General features: G+C 32.4%; 2 non-coding genes across 2 annotated transcripts; one reads left to right on the top strand and one right to left on the bottom strand.

Moving 5' to 3' along the window:
- Window positions 1–6,572: 6,572 nt before the first annotated feature.
- On the bottom strand, window positions 6,573–6,705 carry LOC126021171 (small nucleolar RNA SNORA51). Its single transcript, XR_007499778.1, has one exon. It is a non-coding gene; the product is annotated as a small nucleolar RNA SNORA51 (small nucleolar RNA).
- A 7,116-nt stretch (window positions 6,706–13,821) lies between these two features.
- On the top strand, window positions 13,822–13,928 carry LOC126021621 (U6 spliceosomal RNA). Its single transcript, XR_007500121.1, has one exon. It is a non-coding gene; the product is annotated as a U6 spliceosomal RNA (small nuclear RNA).
- Window positions 13,929–14,189: the final 261 nt, after the last annotated feature.

The raw sequence follows: 14,189 nt of genomic DNA, 5'->3' as shown, positions 1-14,189 counted from the left end.
TTTTAGATGAATTCCTAGGGTTGAAATTTTTCCTGAGGATTTGACTTCAGGAAAATCTTCTTTTTTGTTTTTTGTTTTTGTTTGTTTTTTGGGTCATACCCAGCAGCGCTCAGGGGCTACTCCTGGCTCTATGCTCAGAAATAGCTCCCAGCAGGCTTGGGGGACCATATGGGATGCCAGGATTTGAACCATTGTCCTCTGCATGTGAGGCAAAGGCCTTACCTCCATGCTATCTCTCCGGCCCCAGGAAAATCGTCTAATTATTATTATTTTTTACCATTTTGCATGACTGACTCCAAAGTATCTGGACAGAAAATTTTGGTAGAATGAAAATAAATGATGAATTACTATGATGATATTTTTATTTATTGTGCTGTTTCTTTTTAAAAGTATTATAAGTTAAGAACTGACTGCTCCATAAACAGATATTGTTCAGGAGTGGGAAAATAAAATTTGCTAGTTACCTACCTCACTATATCTGATCCCTGTTTCTTTTGTAAAGATTCAAATGTTGACAACTTCTCTGAAAATGACCTTAAAATGCACCTCACCTATTAGTATTATTTTTATTTTTTAAGCTTCCTTTTGATTTTCAGAAAAAATATGCTGGTTTGCTTATAGATATATATAACTTTTACCTGAGGGCATATACTCACATGCTAATTTCAAAAAGTACCTGGACTAGGGTTTATATCTTATACTAAATTTATCCCAGTTTCCTATCATAATGTCATGCCATTTTATTCTAGTCTTTTTATATTTTATTCAGAGCTAATTTTTTTTGAGCATTGAATAAAGTCTGCTTTTAATACAGCAAAGTACCTGCCGAATTATTTGTCCTACTATTTTTTCCTAAAGGATTTTTATTCCCAACAGGGAAAAATTGCAATGTGTTGTTGTAAAAATAATAGTGTATCAATTTCATGGGGGCACTAAGAATTAAATTCATATCCAGAAATAGTCTTGAAAGGCTTTTAAACAGCAATGTTATAAAAATTATAATTTTGTTGATTTTACTTTCCTTTTTTATTCCTAGTTTGTTGAACAAATTAAGTTTATTTCTTCTGGTAGTAATTTGTCAGCCTTAATCAATTTTCATAAGATTGGTTTTATGTGGACTCCAAGGGCTTCATAACTACCATGTTTGTACTCCTACAACCAATTACCTCAATATTAGGTAGTACTTACTTAATTAGAATTAGAATGCAGGGATTAAAAGAGCCCATATTTATGTGTTTAGAAGTAACATGCTTTTCTAAATAGAATTTTATGTCGTATTTATTATGCCATAAAATGTCTTGACATCATTGTAAATAATGTTGACTTAGCAATTAAATGCTCTTTGAATGTCCATAGAGAAAAAAAATGGAAGGGAGGGGACACAGAAGTGTTCATTTTAGTGACTGCAAATCAAGGATATTTGGTAAGGTGAAAAATAAAACTTTATTACATTTTCAGTTACTGGGAGTTGGTGGATCATTTCAATACATGAGATTCTGGAGGTCGTGTGGTATTTGAATATTAATCTCAAGTTTATTTTTTATAGATTTTCAACTGCTTCAGCAGACTGAGTATAATTATGAATTTTGGTAATTTGGAATTTATGCCTATCCATTATTATGTCCTATTTGTGACTGTTTCCCTTGAGTATTTTACTATTTATTAAACATTAAAGAAGTAGAATGAAAGTATAAGTTTAATTGATACTTTCAAAAAAGTGTTGTTTTCACTGATTTTTAAATACCTAAATGTCTACCAGTATGTTGTCTTCTTCATATTACCTTCTTTGTATATAGCATTTTAGCAGTTATTATTAATTATCAATATTAAGTTGAATTGAACTTTATATCACATAACATATTTGTCACTATATTATTTAAATATTCAGTTTATTTGAACATGAAAAAAAAGAGTGAATCCAGTTTCAAGTTCTAATCAATTAAGTGCTCAGTTATTTTTAATATCTGTCTAAAATTAAACACTGTTCCCTTGTAGCTATTTTGATATTTTTACCTGCGTGGCTTTTGAGATTCTTACACGTTCTACTGATTTAAGAAAATTCCACAAGTAGAGAAAAATAATAGCTGTATAATATTTTCTAACATCTTCATGCTTCTATTTTTGAATATTATATCAACAAATTAGTATTATAAGTCACTTAAACTGGTATATTTTTAACTTATTTGATGCATAATAAAATTGGAAATTCATTTTTATTTTATATTGTATATCTGGGAACAAAATATAGCAAAAAGAAAGAAAACACTAAAATGTGGTTATGTTAAATGACAATTTATACTAATATAATTTCAGCGAATTTAACACACATTGAAGCATAAAGATTTTTCTGTTTACATTGTGAGTTCCAGCAAACTTATTCATTGCATGATACAAATGAATCTAGCAAATGATAAAATTCTGAGTGTCTTCATTAAAACGTGTGTTTTATCTCTGGAGTCACTAAGTTACAGAACAGTAAACTCCCTTCCCTTTTGAATGTCATGACAACTTTGAACATTTGATAAATATTTTTCAGATGTCGATTCACCAAAACATGAAAAACATGGTTTTGAACATTTCCAACTTGACTTACATTAGACTAGAAAGCATCCTTGATTTTTTATGACATACTCTTATTAAAAAAAAAATCAGTAACCTTCACGAGACATTCAGCGGGACTTGACAAAGTTTTGATTGAGGAAAGATTGATTCTCTGAAGTTTGAGTGGTCAGACATGCACTGAATTTGCCGGGCTTCATTGCTATGTCCCAGAAAGGATTTCTAGCCATTCTCCCTTAATGAGCTTATTAGTAAAAGGCTGAAAGGATCACAGATTGTCTATCAAGGAAGATTGTCAGTCACAAGCTGTTAGCAACTCTGCTGTGATTTATACACTATGAGTAAAGAACAGAACGGTGCTAAAGTGCAGCTTATTATGTCCCACAGCTTGTGCCATAACACAAATAAAATATGGAAAGCAAAGGTTGAAAAGGGAAAAAATAAGTTCTGAAGTAGAAAATCAAAGAAAATTAGACAGAATAGTGCTTCCCACCTTCCATTTCCTTTAGTGGTAATTATAATGCAGAGGAGAAATCAAGGAAACTGCAGCAGTAATAGCTAAAGTCCAAAATGACGCTATTAAACTCCTGTGGGAAAAGAAATCACCCAAAAATGAAATCTCACTGTCGTAGGTTAACACTAGGTGAAACTGACTTTTCTTTCTAGAAGTGATTTTCCCCCACCATACTAAAATATATATTTGAAATTCTACCTCATCCTACAATTCTACTTTTGAATTTTAGTTTCAGTGTTACTAATTGATCTATCATCTATCTATCTATCTATCTATCTATCTATCTATCTATCTATCTATCTATCTGTCTATCTATCTATCTATCTATCTATCTATCTATCTATCTATCTATCTATCTATCTATCTATCTATCTATCTATCTATCTATCTATCTATCTATCTATCTATCTATCTATCTATCTATCTATCTTCTGTCTGTTTCTACTGAGAATTTGGCTTCACCCAAGTCTACTCACTGTTTTGTGGTGCTTGTTTAATGGTGCTCAGGAACTTTGAGTTAAACGTGTTTTTTTTTAATTAAACCTTTTGTTTAACTTTGAAATTAGTAGTTGAAAAAGTAGAGTCAGTACATCATGTCAGTAGTCAAGCATAAAGCCTCTGAGTGTTCACTTTTATGAAAAATATTGTTTTTGTTTTAAGTCACATTATTATACATCAGTATGAGTATACTACATACATTCTTGATAATTTATCAGAGTGACTGAAAAAAACTTAGTTTATTAAGTGAAGAATATGTAAAACACATCGGTAATATTTATCATGGCTAAACAAGGGCTTGATTTGTGGGGTGGAAAATTTGTTTTAGAAAAGTAATCTTTAGTGGCTGAACATATATCTTTTACTTCTGCAGCCTTCACTTATTCCTCTGAACTGTTTTGGTCTTTCATTCTGATACAGTTTGCTAAATATAAAGTCTTCTCTACTACCATAATTTATCTTTTAATATTTGGACCATGCCTTGAAGTTATTAGGTCTTCCTCCTGGCTATGTACTCATGGATCCCTCCAGAAAAAGCTCTAGAAAACAAATAAGATGAGGGGTATTCCTTCTCTGCCACTTGCATGCAAACACAGTACAACAGATATATAACCATACATCATACCCACTATATTATTGATCCAGCTTTTATTGCTATCATTTTACCCATCTCTGGGATCAAGTTGTACATATGAGACTTTATTTTGTTTAACTTTCATCCTTTATCATGGGAAAAATAAAATCATGGTCTAATTTTGCTGTAAACATGACAAATGGACCCAGGAAGTTTATCACATGCATAATAATTGATAGGAAAACAATCCTTATTATCCATTATCCATATACTTTCTAGGATCTGTCCAAGTCAGCAATTGTTACCCTGAATCAATTCTGTATTTATGAATTTATGAAACAAAGATCCATGGAATTTTTATTTGCTAGGATATGCACAAAAATATTTAAGAGGCATAATAGTCTCTGGTGGATGGTCATTAGTTATTTACTTGATTTGAAGACCTTGTCTTTTCTGGGCCAGATATTATGTTTAATGCTTTAAGGCAGGTCCCAGAGAGAGGTCCTCAATGTTTGAATGCCAACTACCTCAACAAAAGAATTGAGAAGTTATAAATTTTTTGTTTGTTTTTTGGGCCACACTTGATGACTGTCAGAGGGTTACTCCTGGCTATGTGCTCAGAAGTAGCTCCTGTCTTGGGGAACCATATGGGACGCTGGGGATTGAATAGAGATCCATCCTGGGTCAGCCATATGCAAGGCAAATGCCCTACTGCTACGCCATTTCTCTGGCCACGAGATATTATAAATTTTAAATTATTATTAAGGCTTGGCCTTTTGGGGGTTTATGCCATGTAGGTAGAATTTGTTTTAGTTGACAATATTTTAATGTTAAGTTGATTCGAAAATGTTACTTTTATAAACGTGAAAATGGTGGTTTCATTCATGATAAAAAGCAACAGTTTGAGGGATTTTCCAGAGCACCCACAGCAATGTTTGTGAGGAACTCTGCTCGCATTCTCTTGCCTAGATCTTCCAAGTAAATGAGTCTGTTGAACTCAATTATACAAAGGAGTTGAACTATTGGAATCTTTGCCCATATTTTTTCATTCCTCACCACTTATCAATCAACAACAATCAGATAATTTTTAAAAAAAAAATGAAATATTTTTATCAACAATGGTAGTTTAAAATGAGCACTATTATAAACAAGAAACCCTATACTTAATAATACTATTATTAAGACTGAATGAACATTGGAAAACCAAAAATAACCCACATACACTAAACCAGATTCTTCCCAAAATCCTGTACCCAAATTTCAAACAAACTCATTATTCCCAATTTATAATAAAAAAATAAGAACACACAGTAAAAATGCTTTAGAAGACTGTAGCAGAGAATGCCTTAAATTAAAATAATTGCCTGCAGAAAGATTTAACATTTCTTTTGTATCACCTTTGTCACTTTGAATTATATATGCATACCTACCTCACTCCTTAGACAGGGACAGTGGAAAGTGTTGTTATTTTTGTAATAGATGTAAATTCTTCTTCTTATTGTTAGAAAACATTTAATGCCTGGGATTCATGGGTGTTGATAAAACTGTCTCCCCTTGGCTCTGTGTTCTGAATTCACTCAGGGAAGACTGTGGTACTGGGGATCAAGCATAGATCCTCACATATGGTCAGTGTTTATTGTCCTTACATGATAATTAGAAAGTTATTAGAAGTTCAAATAGTTCTTATCCTAACATGCTTTCTTTTATTCAAATACTGAAAAGGTAAATGTACTATAGTAGATGATTTCTTTCATTTACAGAAATAACTTGATATAGATACACAAAGGCACATTTTCATTTCAAATTATATTGAAAAATTAGTATCAAAACATCACACCAATTACCAAAATCATCCAAGACATTATTTTTTTGTTCTAAAATAAATTATTTTCTCCTAAAATTCTTATATTAAAGTCTTAATTTCCAAATTCAACTTTATTTGGAATCAGGCAATTTTGAGAACTAAGTAATGTTTCACAATTTACTCATTTTTGAGTTATCTTGTCAATATTTCTATATCAGGTTAACTTCTATATAAATTGTTTCAAGTGAAATAGTGGATATGGATATTGGAGCAGAGGGCTTCTTTAAATACTTTACCGAAGTCTCAGTATAGCCCATTAGAAAAAGGATAATGGAATTTGATTCTCTTTCTTTAACAACATCCTATGTTTATGTGTGAACACACTCTGTTCAATACTTGGTTAATAACATATGGGGTCCTATCAGGTGTGTTTACAGAGATTTTCAACACTGTTAACCTCATCTCTACATCCCAACAACTATTACGCTCTTAAAATTATTTGATTTATATATATATATATATATATTGATAGTTGAATTTGAACATATTAAAATATGTGTATGCTTGACTAGGCATTAAGATCTTGGGGAACAAGTGTAGGTGTTTGAATGTAAACTGTCTTTTTTTGTCCCCCAATTTTCAATACAGACCAGGCAAAGAGCCTGTGTTGAGGTGAATATGGAGTGCATTTACTGTACCTCCTCTTTCTATACAGTCAGTGTAAAGAACACAGCCTATGGTAAGAATTGGGAGGTCTTATCTTTTCTTTTTTTGATTTATATATATAATCCTTCACCAGTGCAACATTCCCATGACCAATATCCCAAGTGTCCTTCCTCCCCACCCCACACCGGCCTGTACTCTAGACAGGCTTTCTACTTCCCTCATTCAGTCACATTTTGTTATGATAGTTGTCAGTGTAATTATTTCTGTGACTGCACTAAATTATTTCTGTGACTGTGGTGAGCTTCATGTCGGGAGCTGAACCCTCAAGTCCTCTGCTATTTTGTCTCTGAGAATCATTATACAAATATTTTTCATTTTTCTCAAAACCCATAGATAAGGGAGACCATTCTGTGTTTATCTCTCTCCCTCTGACTTATTTCACTCAGCATAATAGATTCCATATACATCCATGTATAGGAAAATTTCATGACTTCATCTCTTCTGATAGCTGCATAATATTCCGTTGTGTATATGTACCATAATTTCTTTAACCATTCATCTATTGAGGGACACCTAGGCTGTTTCCAGAGTCTGGCTATTGTAAATGTTTTTGAAATGGCTATTGTAAACTGTCTTTAAAAACAAAGGATTACAGAGGCACTATTACAATATGTACTTTTTGAAAACTTGAATTTAAGTTTTGCTCCAAGTGATAATTTTGCTTGAAATATAAACAAACATGAATTAAATATATAAGTGCATGATTGATTAGTGATTGGTTTTTAAATATTAATATTGATTATTTAAATATCAATATCTTTTTAATCCCATATTGCTAAATATTTTCATTAATCTAGTCACACTATTTTCTTTTTAATTGAGCTTTTGTTCAACATTTTTTACTCTCTAAAGGTTTTTCCTTTGGTGTTGTATAACTGTGTATTCATATAGTGCTATTTAGAACTTCATTCTTGTCGTACATAGCTTTTTAACTTTTCCCCACTTATTGCATATTTCTATGTTTATATATGTATATATAAGGTATTTACTGATTTGATCTATTTAATCAAGAAAAATAATGATAAAAAATGAAAAAGTCAAAATTGGAAAGTGGTCTTCTCTAAAATGTGTCTTAGAGAATGAATTTTTCTATAAGAGAAAATATGTGAGAGATGACAGATTTTCACCTAACACTAGATTTCTGAAAGAGCTGGGAAACAAAGCCCTAGCTAAAGAAGTTTCATTTCATCACTTCGATTAGAGTAGGGTAAGAACATTTTAGGGATAGGCATTATTCTTTAGTAGTACACTTAATAAAAAAGCACCCAATTGTCAATTTTTTAAGTGTAGAAGAAGGAACTCTTTTGCTTGGAATGCTATTATTTAACAAAATTCTAGCACTATCAAAAATGTCAAAAGACTTTAGTAAGATTTTATAATCTAGGAATGGAATTCAGTAAAGAGTCTGTGTCCTTTGTGAGAGAACCTGTGATAATTTCAGGAACACACACCTACACACATTTAAGATTTTAAGATTGTGATGGGTGTCTATTTCTAGAACTATTTCAGAGGAACTTCCTTGTAATCAAATATAAAGACATTGAGTGTGCTCCTTAATTGTACATAAGTACATATTTACTAGGTTCTGTCACAAATTATTTAAATTGGCTTTAAATTTTGCCACCAAATGAATCATTAAAAATTAGTAAAGGGGGTCAGCTCTTATAAACAGCACGTAGTAAACTTGCTTTTCAAGGATTTCAGTTGGGTTTGATCCCTAACAACTCATAATGTACCTTGGACCTGCCAGGGTGATCTCTGAGCACTGAGACAGATGTAAGCCTTCAGCTCTGCCTGGTTGGGCCCTAAAACAAAAGAAAAACAAAAAGATCAAAGGAAGGTGTAAAATTCCCTTAATTATCTTGGTTTTGGTATTCTGTAACCATAGAGAGAAAATCACTTCTCTATTGAAGATTTACAAATCAGGATTCATCAGCATTTATAATTAATAATTATTCTTACCATATACATAGACACAAATATTTCTTGCCTTCATTTGGGTCACTGCTTACACATTAAGTCAGCAAATGCAAAACTTCTTTTAGTACCATATTGATTGACACCAATAGGTCAATCAATTAATGCAAGCTCAACACCATTGTTCGCCTAAATCTTTGTCTACATCATACCTGATAAAGTCCTCTGGAAACAGAGCACACATTGTATTTTGCAGGTCATTCACTCATTACATTATAATCTTCAGCAAATGGTTTTGCCTCTTGAGATAGGCATAGAAATCAATGCATGATTTTGTGTAGAAATAAGTCTTTAAAAAGGATTATTTTACTGGCACACACACAAAATTTTTGTGCACAATAAGAAAAATATCAATTACTACTCACTTGCCCACATTATTATCTATTGCAGTTACATTTTTTCTGATCTTTCCTTCTTTCTCCTTTCTTTTCTTTTTCTTTCCTTTCTTTTCCTTTCGTTTCTTTCCTTTCCTTTTGCCTTTTCTTTCCTTTCTTTTCCTTTAGATGCCTTTCCTTTTCCTTTCCTTTCCTTTCCTTTCCTTTCCTTTCCTTTCCTTTCCTTTCCTTTCCTTTCCTTTCCTTTCCTTTCTTTCCTTTCTCCTTTCCTTTCCTTTTCCTTTCCTTTCCTTTCCTTTCCTTTCCTTTCCTTTCCTTTCCTTTCCTTTCCTTTCCTTTCCTTTTTCCTTTCCTTTCCTTTTCCATTCCCTTTCCCTTCCATTCTTTGCTTTTCCTCTTCCCTTTCCTTTTTCCTTTCTTTTTTCCTTTCCTTTTTCTATACTTTGCTTTCCTTTTCCATTTCCATTCCCTTCCTTTCTTTTCTTTTCCTCTTCCCTTTCCTTTCCTTTCTTTTCCTTTCCTTTCCCTATACTTTTCTTTTCCATTTCCATTCCCTTCCTTTCTTTTCTTTTCCTCTTCCATTTCCTTTCCTTTACTTTACCTTCCTTTCCTTTCCATTCCTTTTCTTTTTTCCTTTCCATCCTTTTCTCTTTTTCCCTTTTCTTTCAACTTTCCTTTCCTTCCTTACCATTCTTTCCCTTTTCTTTTTCCTTTCCCTTCCTTTCCTTTTGTCTTTCCTTTTCTTTTCTCCTTTTCTTTCATTTTTCATTTTCTTCCTTTCCTTTCCTTTCTTTTCTTTCCAATTCTTTCCTTTCCTTTCCTATGCTTTTCCCCTTTCTTTCCTTTCCTTTACCCTTTCCTTTCCTTTTCTTTTTCTATCCATTCCATTCCTTTCCTTTCTTTCCTATTCTTTCCATTCCTTATCTTTCTATTTTCTTTTCCTTCATTTGCTTTCCTTTTACTTTACTTTCCTCTTTTTCCCTTTTCAATTCCTTCCTTTCCTTTCCCTTCCTTTCCCCTTTTCTTTCTTTTTCTTTCCTTTCTTTTCCTTTCCTTTTCCTATACTTTATTTTATTTTATTTTCTCTTTCCTTTCTTTCCCTTTCCTTTTCATTCATTTTACCTTTCATTTATTTCATTTCCTTTCTTTCCTTTCCTGTTCTTTCCTTTTTCCTTATCTTTCCTTTCCTTTCCCTTTCCTATCCATTCCTTTTTTCTTTCCTTTTCACGTTCCTTCCTTTTCTTTTTTCCATTCTTCCTTTTCTTTCCCTTTTCCTTTCCTCCTTTACCATTTCTTTCCATTCTTTTCTCCATTCCTTTTCTTTCTTTTTCTTTCCTTTCCTTTTCTTTCCTTTTTCCTTTTCATTCTTTCCTTTTCCTTATCTTTCCTTCTCTTTCCTTTTACCTTTCCTTCCTTACCTTTCCTTTCTCCTTTCCTTTCCTTTTCCCTATCCTTTCCTTCCCTTCCTTACATTTCCTTTCCTTTCATTTTTCCTTTTCTTTTTTCTTTCCTTTTCCTCTTCCTCTTCCTCTTCTCTCATCTCTTCTCCTCTCCTCTTCTCCCCTCCATTGCCCTTCCCTCTCCTCCTCACTCCTCTCCTCTTTTCCCCTCTCCTCCTCGCTCTTCTCCTCCCCTTCTTTCCTGTTCTGCCCCTCCCTTTTTCCCCTCCCCACTCCTCTCCTCTTCTCTCTCCTTCATTTCTGCCCTCCACTTCCCTCCCCTCCCATCTCCTCTCCTTTGCTCTCTTCTCCTCTCTTTTCTTTTCCTTTCCTTTTTCCTTTCTGTACTTGTATGTATAAGGAAGATGAGCTGTACCCAGTGATGCTCCAAAATAGTACTAGTTTAATCAGGAGACAATAGATGGTGTTACAATTAAAGAAGGGTCTGCTGACATCCATTTTATCAGGTTTATCTGATCTTTTCCTTTCTATTATATCAATGTCTCATAGCACAGCAACCAAGTCCAGAATGAAGCATTTGCCCTACAGTCCCAAGGAACTTATTTGGTGAGTGATGTTAACCTAATCTATCTTCACTTTAATCCCTAGTCCCAAATGGTTAATCGTTATTCCCAAATCTGGTATTTGTTGCACACCATCACATACCTGGATTGATTCCCATCTCAGGGTTGAGGCAGGTATTTCTTCCTAAGTTGAGAGACTTCGTTTTGATTTCAATATTTTGAGAAATGTCTAAGGGTCTGACCTCTTATTTAAAATATTATTTAAGTAGCATGGATACAAAAATAGTCATACTTGATTTCAGCCATAGAGTGTATCCCATATTATTTAAATATATTTTAGTCCTAGGAATTATAGCTCTGTACTATTTCTTTCTATATAATCTTTAATGAATGTTGATACCTTTTCTACATTATGTGTTGAAGGTAGGGAGACAAAGTTCTCAATGCTTAAAACGTCCTTTAAACATTATAAACCAGTTATTATCTGTCTTTTGTATATGTATTAAAGAATAAAGGAAATAATAAACTCATAAATTATAAATATATTGTTCATGAATAAATATGACTTTTAGTTATAATATGTATCTGTAAAGATGTTAAACCTACATGTTTTATTTGATTGCAATTGAAATGATGATAATTTAGTTGTCTTCTAAATAATATTAGCATAATGAAAATTTTATCTCAAATGCTCTATTTTTCAAATACAATGCAATTATCTTGAAGGAAAAAGATACTGTAACAGTATAAGGTTATTAAGCAATTTCCTTGAGACACATACTTCATATATATTCTGTTCCCAATGCAAAGACTGGACTCCTTACTTTATAATTTAATACATTTAGCTCAGGCATAATTTAGATGCCTGAAACTAGTCACAGACTAGAACTAGTCACAGACTCTTTTTATAAATTATAGAGGACAATTGCAGACTTGCATTTTTCTGTCAACCATTACGCATCATATTCTAATATTATGAAAAGAACTATTTGAATTGGTGCTTTATTAGCAGAATTGAAAAATAAAAAATGACTATCATAATTAGAGGTGAAGGGCTTGGATGGTGGTGGATGGTGATGGAGGCCTTCTTTCTCTAGCCCATGATATGTGGCCGTGCAACCCCCTTCAGCTGACAGGTGGCAGCGAAGAGAAAATCCACTCACAGGCAGGCTTCAGGAGATATCAGCTTTATTCATTCCTGGCCAACATGTGTGGCCTATCATAACCATTTACGCATGCTATTCTTAGCTTGCCCTGTCTTAGTTTCTTTAAGCCATCTCTCCTGCTACTTCTCCATCCAGGCCAATCCTTTTAGCCCCTGAAGTCAAACCTTTTATTACCTCCCAAGACCCTCCCAGAAATGGGAGGATCTATTAGCAGGTAAGATTACACTGGAGGAAATGGGAGGTGTGGTTCCATTCTTACATCATAAGTCAAATGTTAATAATTTTATCTGATTATTATTAAAATGAGCTAAACTGTTTTTTAATTTAAATGTATATTTTATTCTGAAATTATTTAGAGAAAAATAATTTTACTAAAATTAAGATTATGTAAGAATGCATCCTGGTCTTACCAGAGAGATCTCACAAATCTATTTTACCCAAATATAATTACCATATTATAGTAAGAAAATTTACTTAAGCATAATATGCTTATATTTATTCAATTTATTTTAAAGATTTTGAAAGTCTAATAAATAACATTTTTGTCACAAATCACAAGCATGAAAAAGTATTACATTCAAGTATATCCTTTATTATGGAAACATACAAGGCTATACTGAGGGTTATTTCTGGCTTAGCATTCAGAGATCATGACTGGTAGATGTGGGTAGAACATATGGGTGCAGGGGACTAAAACCAGATAAGCATTTGCAAGGAAGATGCCCTAATTACTTGTACTATCCCAAAGTCCCCCAAAGTAAAATTATTTTAAATAACATGAATATACATTTTTAGATTTAACTTTGGTTCACCATATTTACAGAATTAAGTTAAGTGTAAAAAAAGAAAGAGTTCCCAATAATTTTATTTCTGGTGTTATTACATTTATTTATGCTTAACTTATATAATTACAGCATTTTTACTTTTATTAAAAATTTAAGTTTTTTTTTTTGGGGGGTCACACCCGGCAGTGCTCAGGGGTTACTCCTGGCTCCACGCTCAGAAATCGCTCCTGGAAGGCTGGGAGGACCATATGGGATGCCGGGATTCAAATCAATGACCTTCTGCATGAAAGGCAAACGCCTTACCTCCATGCTATCTCTCCGGCCCCAAGAATTAAAGTTTTATCTAAAACTTCCATTATCATATATTTTAATGAAAAGAACATAAACTGAACATCATCTGCTTAGAAATATATCTGAATAATAATTTAGAGTATTTTTTCAACAAATTCTTCGCAGTTTCATGTCCTCACATAACACTCTTTAACCCAGAGAATGCTTAAATCTTAGTTTTTAGCATATTTTTAAGTATAAGGAAAAATTTTTAAATCTGTTCATTTATAGAGGGTTAGTTATTCAGTTAAAAACTCAGAGACCTTTAGAAGTTTTACTGTTTAACATGATCTTTATAAAGCCTACGAAATAATATTTGCATAAAGTCATAATATCGAAAATGTATCCTTTAGTTATTATTTCATGATATTGAAAGAATTGAACATTATTTTAAAATATGTGGGCTGGAGTTATAGTATAGTTGATAATGTGCTTGTCTGAGTAGGGTCTGATCCTTAGGACCACAAATGTTCACCTGAGTACTGCTAAGAGTAATCCCTAAGCATAGAATGAAAAAGAAATCTTGAGTATTGGTGAGTATAGCCCAAAAGCAAAACAAAATGAAACAACAACAAAAATATGTTACTTTTGTGCTTGCTTCGGCAGCACATATACTAAAATTGGAACAATACAGAGAAGATTAGCATGGCTCCTCTGCAAGGATGACATACAAATTCGTGAAGCGTTTCATATTAAAAATGTTATTTTATATAAATATATAGTAGATACAATGTGAAGAATTAGATGTGAGTAGATTTTAAGTCTAATATTTACATATTTTTAAAACATGCCCTAACCAATAAAATGGATTTTATTTTCTTATATTTATAGAATATGGCATTCTGAATAATTACAGAAATCAACATGTCTAATTTTTGAAATGGAGAATTTAGTAATCAGGTAATTTATCTTCAAAAATAAATCAGAAATTAGAAAAATATGTTTACATATATTTATA

The sequence above is a fragment of the Suncus etruscus genome, chromosome 10 (assembly GCF_024139225.1).
Source record: "Suncus etruscus isolate mSunEtr1 chromosome 10, mSunEtr1.pri.cur, whole genome shotgun sequence".
Taxonomy (NCBI): Eukaryota; Metazoa; Chordata; class Mammalia; order Eulipotyphla; family Soricidae; genus Suncus; species Suncus etruscus.
The sequence above is the reverse complement of the archived record's forward strand: the minus strand, read 5'-3'. Positions and strand labels throughout refer to the sequence as shown.